A 10468-nucleotide genomic window follows, 5' to 3' on the forward strand; every position below is an offset into this window, starting at 1 on the left:
GTTTTGGGCATTTATGGATTTAGAGAAAGAGTATGATAGAATTGATAGGGAGGCTTTGTGGACTGTTTTAAGATTGTATGGACTTGATGGTAGGTTACTAAAAGGGGTGAAAAGTTTTTACGTAAATAGTAGAGCGTGTGTAAGAGTGGGAAATGCTGTGAGTGATTGGTTTCCCGTGAGAGTGGGGCTGCGACAGGGATGTGTGATGTCGCCTTGGTTGTTTAATATTTACATGGATGGTGTTGTAAGGGAGGTGAATGCAAGAGTTTTAGGTGGTCTGAGTCTGGTAAATGTTGATGGAGGAGAGTGGAATCTGAAGCAGCTGCTGTTTGCAGATGATACTGCACTGGTGACTGATTCAGAGGAGAGATTGAGACAGTTGGTAGAGGAGTTTGGAAGGGTGTGTGAAAGGAGGAAATTGAAAGTAAATGAGAATAAGAGTAAAGTGATGAAGTGTACGAGGTTGATAGATGGTAGGGGGATGAATATAGTTTTGAATGGTGAGTTGCTTGAGGAGGTAGATTGTTTTAAATATCTAGGGTCACATGTTGCTGTGGATGGAAGAATAGATGCAGAAGTGAAGTTTAGAATAAATGAAGTAGGAAAGGTGCTGGGAGGAATGAAAAAAGTGTTTAAATGTCGTTCGCTTAGAATGGATGTAAAGAGAAGGCTGTATGAGGGTGTTGTGGTACCGACTGCATTATATGGGGCTGAAACATGGAATATGGGTGTAGCAGAGAGGAAAAGTTTGAATGTAATGGAGATGAGATGTCTGAGGAGTATGTGTGGAGTGACGCGTATGGATCGGGTGCGAAATGATGAAGTGCGAAGGAGAACTGGAGTTGTTCGGGAGATGGCTGGTAGAGTTGAGCAGAGGGTGTTGCAATGGTTTGGACATATGGAGAGAATGGATAATGAGCGATTGGTGAAAAAGATAACTAGATCTGATGTGAGAGGTGTAAGGCTGAGAGGAAGACCACGAATAGGATGGATGGACAGTGTGAAGAGAGCGCTGGATGCGAGAGGGATGTCTGTTGAGCAAGGAAGAGTGGCTGTGCGTGACAGAAATAAATGGAGAGAAATTGTGAATGAATAAGTGATGACGCAGCCCTGAGGGGATATTCTCCCGCATTTGGTCTGATCAGCTGGTCAGGTCAGGTGCGGGTAAGGGGATGGGTCTGTTATGATGTGGCAGGGGTAAACCAGTTCTGCTGTCGGGCCCTGCTGCGGATGTCACTGATTGCATTGCCCAGTTGACCCTTGTGCGGTGTGGTGCGGTGAGGATCTGTCCGTTCTCCCCTTTGGGGCTAAGATGCAAATGAATGTGTTTGAATGGATGAGTAAATGGAGAGTGAGTCGTCCTGTCTCGGCTACCTCCCTTTCCTTGGGGGAAGCAGCCTAGGTATATAGATAGATAGATAGATATATATATATATATATAATTTCCCGGGATGAGGGGCAAAGGGTAAGGTGAGGGGTATGATAAGGGTGAAGGGTAAGGTAAGGGCCGAAGGTTAAGATGAGGGATGAAGGATAAGTTGAGAGATTAGGGGTGAGGGGCAATGTGAGGTGAGAAGGGTGAGGTAAGGGATGAGGGATAAGGTGAGAGATGAGGGGTAAGTTGAAGTATGAGAGGGCAAGGTGAGGTGTGTGGGGTAAGGTCAGGTATGAGGGTCAAGGTAAGGTGTGAGGGGCAAAGTGAGGTGTGAGGGTCAAAATGAAGCGTGAGAGGTAAGGTGAGGTTTGAGGGGCAAGATAAAGTGTGAGGGGCAAGGTCAGTGTGAGGGGTAAAGCAGATGTGAGGGGTAAGGTGAGATGTAAAGGGTAAGATGAGATGTAAGGGGTAAGACGAGGTGTGAGGGGCAAAGTGAGGTGTGAGGGTGAAGAAGAAGGTGAGGGATGAGGGGTTAGGTGAGAGATAAGGGGTGAGGGGCAAGGTTAGGGGTGAGAAGTGTAACGGAACACCACGCAGTGTAGAGAAATTGACGCTGAAATTTAAAAGGAAAGTGGGAAAGGAGAAAAGAGAAGGCCTCAAGTATACAAACCAAAGGCATGCTCGATGCTGTCACCAACTCCAGCATGAATAAATCTTTTTATTCACTCAGTTTCAAAAAGTAGATATTCTTCTCAGGATAGGCTATTCAAACTGGGGGATATACATAGCTTATATTAACTCTTCATAACTAAGGTGCTCTCTTAAGCTTAAAATCATCTGGCAGCAGCAGGAGTAAAATACCATCCGTGTCCTCAGGCAGAAAAAATAAGTATTCTCCCGTATGCTGTGCAAGTAAATTAAGTCCATACCCACACGATATACACAAAATATGTTACAAAAGAACACTCATTTCTCTATTATAATAGGTTTCCAGTGGTACAGAGGAGCACTTACTTATTTGGCATGAGAGGCTTCCAGTGATACAAAGGAACAATTCCTTCCCTACTGTGAGAGGTTTCCATCGAAGCTGAATAACAGTCTTGTGGTTGCAGTAATAGGATAAAGCAAACGTAAGCGGACGTATGGGGTTTAATATCATTGTTTCCAACCCCTTCAGTATAACTAATCTCACCTATACTCAGTTATTTTTATTGAGACGAAGATGCATTTGACAGGGTGGTGATGATTGGCTGAATGCAACATGTCCGAATAACATTTACTAACCCAAATTTCCCCCTCAGGACTTTGGTTTGGAGCGTGTAGCATTTTATGACCGGATGCCCTTCCTGATGTCTACCAATGACCCTTGGGTGGATTCGATCCTCCGACCATCAATTAATAATGCTAACGAGTAAAGAGATTAAGAAGTAATGTTCCTTTCAGCCAAGCATCACCAACCTGTCAAGTACATCTTCGCCTCGATTAAAAAAAAAAAAAAAAAAAAAAAAAAAAAACTGAGTATACTTTGAATATAATCATCTGCAGTAGAATCATCATAATCATGATAATAATAATCACTCTAAAACAAAAGTACAAAAGACTTCATCATACTGAAATATGTTGTTGTGGTCCCAAGCACATCTGAACGTGAACCCAATGGGCTGCGGGTGAAGCTGCCGTTCATTTACAATCCACTGTCTCGTTTCTGGGATATGGAAAAAAGCTGAGAGATGCTTCTATAACTGGTCAGTCTGTATATTGGAGCATGCACTTCTGGAAGGTTCAAGGTTTGATATACAAAATAAACCCCTCAGGAGGAACTAAAGTGCCTCATTAGCTCACGAGAACAAGTCTGTGTAAGGAGAAGTGAAAGTGTAATATTCAGAATAAACTGCTCAGAGAGAGAGGTACTAAAAACCTCCAAAGTTGACAACAAAACATCATCTTAGGAAAGTGGTTAAGATGTAATTTGCAAACCAATCGCAATGCAAGAAAGGAGATCTGAAAATCTCCTCAGCATATGAAATTATGAAATCATGTGGAGAAGTTAAGTAATAGCCTGGAATATAGATAGTTAAGGAAGAGGGAACTAGTAGAGAGCCTCTCAGTTCACAGGGACACGATCCTGAGATAGTGTCACTAGAATTGAGCACTGGGCGGAGGGACGAAAATCGGAGAGCGTGGAGCAAATGGAGCAATCATACTGGTGAATGACCCGGCCATGGCGTGAAGGAGGCTCGTCCGGAACCATCCCAGCACCCCTGTTGGAAATTGAGCTTCTGGCATTTGCTACCCAAGGGCATATGTTGAGGAGGAGGAGGTGGAGGAGAGAGAAGAGGGCGAGTGAATGAGGAGACGAATAGGGGGAAAGGGGTGATTGAGCCTGGGAGATAGTGCAGAGAAAAGGTTTTATTTGTTTAACCTAAAATTGAGCTGGCATTGCTGCCAACGGGAATATGCTAAAGGTGGAAGAAGGGGGAGCTTGTGAAGAGAGGAAAGATTTATCTGTGCTGACGTGGCGAATAAAAAAAAAAAAAAAAAAAAGCTGATGGACAGGTGCAAATGGTCTCTCTCTCTCTCTCTGTATGTATGTATGTATGTACGCCTTGACCAGCCATGCTCGAACTGCAAGATTTATAAATCACAATAGCATAATCATTTCAAAATATCTAGTTTTTCATATCCATTTCATCATACTCATTTTTAGCCTACATATTCTTTTCAGGTTATCCATGCCAGTATCATAACTTGGTGTGTTTTTTATTTTCCAACAAAACTTTTTTCAAATTTCATTATTACTCGTCATTTTCAGTATATTCATATCAGCATATTCACTTTAACCTATCCTACAAATTTTAAACAAGAAGGAACGCTAGAGACTGCAATACCTACGCATCCACCAAGTAGTGTATGGGGTAAGTATTTGATTTTGGGATGTGACCCTGACCTTAAACCAACTGCTATCAAAATTAAATCTCTTCATTGTTGCTATACCCTAAATCCTCTTCAAAAGATTGGTCTGAATTGGATCGAAACTGTTTTAGTTGACTTTGCCATGTGAGTCTGACATCTGACTTGTCCTTGTGACCTTGACAACTGTTGTCCAATTCGATTTTTATCATTCTTGCTTTCTCTGAACCCTTTTACAATTTTTTTATTGGATAGAAACTAGTTACGCTGACCTTGCCATGTGACCCTTAACTTTGACCTATTATTCCAGAAATATATATATATATATATATATATATATATATATATATATATATATATATATATATATATATATATATATATAAGTGAGTTTTACGCCAGGTACCCCTTTTTTGGATAAGCGCTAAGGCGTTGTCCCTGGGTAGAGGACTTTGGTTTGGAGCGTGTAGCATTTTATGACCGGATGCCCTTCCTGATGTCTACCAATGACCCTTGGGTGGATTCGATCCTCCGACCATTCGGTCAGAGCGGAGCGCTCTAACCCACTGAGCCACGGCTGCTACATATATATATATATATATATATATATATATATGTATGTATATATATATATATATATATATATATGTATGTTTGTATAATTATTCAGTATAACAACATAACCATATTCATTTCAACTTACCCATTTCGACACAACCATATTTACTGTTTTCACGCACCATAACCTCACACATCACATCCCATCTCCCTTTTGCTCTCACTTCACGGGCGCAGATTTCCGTTCTGTATACAGTACACTGCCATTATGTCACTTCGCAAGAAGTGTTATTTTCCTATGATGATTTTTCATCCATTATTATTATTATTCTTACCTAACTAAAGCTGTCCAAACCTAACCTAATGGATGAATCTAACTGAATAACAAAGTAATTTAATTTGATACTAACTTAGGCTTCTCTGGATAAGAAGAATTAAAAAAGAAATGTTTACTGAACGAAAATCAGTCTCCCGAACAGAGGAGCCCCGGCTAAGAGTTAAGAACTGATGGCACCTCTTATCTTAACCATACTTATGCCCTCTGTGGCCAGTTGTGCCTAGGAGAGGGCACCAGAGCGGAAAGACTCTGATTCCACCCACGAGATTCCTGGGTTAGGAGAGCCATCGACCCACAGTGAACTTTATTCAAGTGGGCTTGGTAGGTTTCTAGTATCTCTTCCTTTTACTGTACCATAAAAAATAAGTTAGAAGCCTATAATAGTTTATCATTTCCCAAGAAAGTTCAGTATGAGAGAGCCAAAGCAAGATCTTTTAATTTCGGGAAACCTAAGTTAAACACATTGTTTCTAAAAGACTGAAAGTCCTAGGTAATGGGAAATTAAGAATAAGGGAAACCGTTGCTGAGTTGACTATTTGCTTGCCAGATATTTATGCAATATTTCCTTGTATGTTATTTATGGAAACTATGTCCAGTCCATATCAATATGATGTCAATGACATACAAGATCATTGTTAATGTGCTATATACAAAACAGATAGCATAAAGAGGGAAGAAAATAAAAGTACCTTACTCAGTACTAACATACCTAGTCTAAGTTAGCTTAATCTCACCGTACTTTACGAAACGACGTGCCATTTTGCGAAGCACTGATTTTACAAACTCCCCAGAACATGCACATTTCTTCCATTTGAACAGATCAAGGCACTGTGAAAGCAAGGCAGTGTTTTACGTGGTTCAGCCATGTGGGACAAACTGGAATATATATATTAGTTAGGGAAGTGCCGGAATCTGAAAGATGATGGGCTACAACAGTAGCTAGAAAGATAAAATGAGGGGACAGGGCTGAACTCAAGGTGGGTACATGAGGAAAGGGTAAGATGAGGTAAATGAAGCACTGAGTGAGGATACATGAAGGTAGGATAAGTGGGCGGAGGGATGATTTCAGGGGGAGTAGGTGGGGACATGAGGGGTTGTTAAGGTGGGGGCAGGGAAGGCTGACGATAGTATGTAATGAAAGGTAGGATTGTTAATTAGCAGGGGGAGAATGATTAGAGGTTTTTTCGTCAAGGTTCTCTCTCTCTCTCTCTCTCTCTCTCTCTCTCTCCAAGACGCGAAAATATAGATAGATAGGTCGAACGATGTGTAAATACTGTACTGTATAGATAGACAGAGAAATAGATAAAAAGATGTGCATAGAAGAAATAAATGGATTGTTGGATGGACATGATAATAGTATTCAGACTGTGAAACTAACGCATTGCATACTGTCGGAAAATATTAGAGTATGTTCCAATTTATTTTGAAAGAGTAATTGCATGCCCTTAAATTACAGCATCACAGACTCTGGTTGGCGTTGGTCAGCGCAACAGGGAATTAGAATTATGTTAACTCTCCAGTGCGGTGATCCCTTTCCCATTCTGCTCTAACCAAATATTATTTTATTCACCTTAATCCATTCAGTCTGATGACACGTCTCAAGTTTTTCGTGTCGCTATCTTCACGTTTTAATTCAACTGACGAAAATTTTAGTGTTAAATGAGTTAATGAAGGCTGTATTTGTCTTCCAGTTTGAAGAGTTTTTCCCGTGGTGAACAAAAGCGTCTGGTGGTAGTAGCTTTACTTAAATTAGGAAGACTTCTGGTGATGAAGGAGTTAATGAGGGCTGTATTTGGAGTTTCCATTCCAAAGTCTCTCGTAAGGTGAACAGAATTATCTGGTGGTAGAAATAACAGAACATAAAATACATCATTGGTCGGAAGTGGTTATCTTTACTGATGTTTATTTATGTAGTGGGTAATGAATCTTATAAAACAAAACCGCGTACTCGTAACCATAAGAGTAAATTTTCCTTCGCACTTCACTTATCTCTTAAACTCTTACGAACCTCTAAATGTGCAACGAATGTGAGATAAGTAACACACCTACAACATAGAGGGTACGAAACAATTATGATAGCAATATGGAAATGGAGAATGCAGAGTATTAGTACAAACACCTAACATAACTTAGAACAAGAAAGAATAGAAAGTGCAACACCGGCAACCACTAGGTAATCCAAGGACCGATATTTATTTGTCATATGACCTTGAATAGATTACTTTCAAATAGGGTCGCTTCCTTCTTGCTTTACCCTTAACACTTCCCCCACCTTTGGTTCAAATAGATCATAACAGTTTTTAGTTGGCTTTGCCCTCTGACCATCACCTTCGACTTTTCACTGTGACCAGGACCTTCGAATGCCTGTTTTCAGTATAAGTTCTCCTAATCATTGTTTTAACCTGAAAATTTTCACAGAGTTTAGTGAACCGCGGGTTGAAACTGTTTAACCTGCCGCATCGCGGCAGATGCTTCACCAATGCCCCCCCCCCCCAATCACGGCAGATTTTCGAAGTTTTTTATTTTTTATTTTTTTTGCAAAAACCTCCGCTTTTTATGAGAGACATCGAAAATTCAGTGAGAAAGTGCTCAGTTGAGTTTAGAAATACGGTAGAAGTAAGAGTACATTTACCTTGTTACCTTGTTCTCTCAGGCCAGGCTCAAGAGAAAACGTTTTCAATGGGAGAGGTAGCTATTTCAAGCCATTCATAACTGGTTAGATATTTATTTATTTGGTACGAATTTATGTGTAGTACAAGAGTATATTGGTTTTCAGACAATAATATAGGCGATATAAGCGTTGTTCACTCACCAAAAACATCAACATATGGCACCTTCTTTTATGACATTACCACCTCATCACTTCTGCTTGTTTCTTCCTCTGGCTTATTTCTTCCTTTGTCCTCCACCTCAGGAATCACTTTCGCCTTGAATTTCGTCATTTGAGAGACCGTGGTACGACATGACTTTACTGGCCAGGTCACTGCTAACAGTTGGGTTGCCAAGAAAATGGCATGTGGGGGGGTGGGGTTAGGTGGGGCCAGGCATTATCTCCGCCCGGCGTTGGGTAGAGGAAGGTCTCCCACATATGCCTACCAAAAATAACCGTAAAACTTGAAAAATGTGCAAATGATGGACCACGCAATTGCAAAACGTATGGATACATCGTCGGGTGTCACCATGACAAAACGTGGCGACATATCCACACATTGTCGGGACGCCTTGGGTTAAGTTTACCTTCCCATGTGACTTTGTTCTCTGGTCTTGGATAATCCTCAGATCATCCACCAACTTTGATCCAAATCATATCATATAATTGTTCACACACACACAGCCACACAGATCGAGCTTTAACCTTCCCCTGTGACCTTAATCTTCAGCTGAGTGTTCTCAAGATTGAGTCTCTTCGTTCTTACTGGATCCATAACCCTTCCATTAAGTATGGTTCAGATAAGAAAAAAAAATTGCTTTCACCTTGACAGTGACCTTGGAAATTGACTTTTTCCTATGACCTTGACCTTCAACAGATTGTTCTCGAAATCGAATCTCATATTTTTTGCTTATCCTAAACCCTAACACAGAGTTTGGTCTGAGTTAAAATATATATATATATATATTGACCATGTCTTGTGACTATGGCCGTATGGTTTTAAAAAATAAAGGTTTCTCTCCATGACTGACCCTCAACATTTCTACGATGTTTAGTTAAAAATCAATGGAAACGGCTTGATTTACATTGTTAATAAACATACAATATGGGTTGAACCTAAGCCTTGCCCTGTGACCTTAACCTTTGACTGATTTCGTTGAAAATTAAACAGGCCATTCATACCTTCTCCTGGGCCTTTTCCCCATGTTAAATCATAATTGAATATAAACTGCTTAGGTTGATTATGCTAGGTCAAACTTTAACCTACCCTTGTGACTTTAACTTTTGACCTATTGTTTTTAAAAATGAGAAGAAAAAAAGGTTTACTCATGGGCTGACCCTTAACCCGTCCATCAAGTTTATATAAAATCGGATAAAAACTGTTTGAGCAATTGTGTTGACAAACACACACGGGTGGAACTTTAACATTGTGGTGTGACCCTGAAGTTTGACGGAGCATTCTCAAAACAGGACAATTTCATCCTTGCATATCTTTAATTCGTCCATAAAATTTGGTATAAATCAGATAATAAATGTTGGACTTCACCTTGTAATGTGATCTTGATCTTTAACTTCTTGATCTTAGAAACAACAGTTTACTCCTTGGCCGACCCTAAACACTTCCATTAAGTTTGGTTACAATCTACTCAATATAGTTTGAGTTATTTTGTTGCCACAAACGTAGGTCAGAATTTGAACTTGCCCCGTGTCCTTGACCTTTGACTGATCGTTCTCAGACTTAAATTACATCATGCTTAACCTTACCTTCAACCACTCCATGTTTAATTAGAAATTTATCAAAACTGTTTTAGTTGTTTAAACCAATTTAAATTTTGACCAAGCCCCATGACATCAACATCTGACCTATTGTTCTCATTCATTCATTCATTGCCAGACGCCATGTATCCCAAACGGGGTGGCCAAGGGCTTAGAGTTAATTGTTTTACAGGGAGGGGCACTAATCCTTCACCAACCCCACTTGACACGTAGGGAGAACGTTATGCCAACAGCATCTGGTGTTCCCAGGCGGTCACCCATCCAAGTACTAACCAGACCCAACGTTGCTTAACTTCGCTGATCGGACGGAAAGCGGTGTACTCAACGTGGTATGGCCGTTGGCCGTTCTCAATAATAGTAAATTCTCACATGGACTGACCCTCATTCCTTGCACCAGCTTTGGCTAAAATCGGATGAAAATCGAGTTATTTTGTTTGTCACACACACACACACACACACACACACACACACACACACACACACACACAGATAAAAGCATCTCTCTCAGTCTTGCATCATTCATGTGGGTTTAACTACCTGCACTGACGTAACAGGAACACAGTCTTAAAGCATACCCATACACAGTGATTTGTATTTCACTGCTGAGAACTCATAGGTTTTTACGTAACTGACAAACGACTTATCACTCAAACAGAACCACATATTTAACTGATATACTTCTTGTAATTGGTGGTAGGTGGTGGTGACCATCATCCACTCACTTAATGTAGTACTGCTTAATTTCTTCCTTCGTCTTTAACATTCTTTTTCTGTGTCTGTCTTCCACGTTCCTGTACTTCTTCGATTCCTTCTTGTCACTTTTTATTACTCGTATTTCCGCTTCAGGTGGCCTTACACTGAG

At 40.5% G+C, this 10468-nt stretch overlaps 1 non-coding gene across 1 annotated transcript; it reads right to left on the bottom strand.

Annotated features, from left to right (window-relative positions):
* Nucleotides 1-9830: 9830 nt before the first annotated feature.
* On the bottom strand, nt 9831-9949 carry LOC145396622 (5S ribosomal RNA). Its single transcript, XR_013896792.1, has one exon. It is a non-coding gene; the product is annotated as a 5S ribosomal RNA (ribosomal RNA).
* Between the last annotated feature and the right edge of the window lie 519 nt (nt 9950-10468).

This window comes from Coenobita brevimanus, chromosome 38, assembly GCF_032717465.1.
Source record: "Coenobita brevimanus isolate Jiangsu-jjx chromosome 38, ASM3271746v2, whole genome shotgun sequence".
Taxonomy (NCBI): Eukaryota; Metazoa; Arthropoda; class Malacostraca; order Decapoda; family Coenobitidae; genus Coenobita; species Coenobita brevimanus.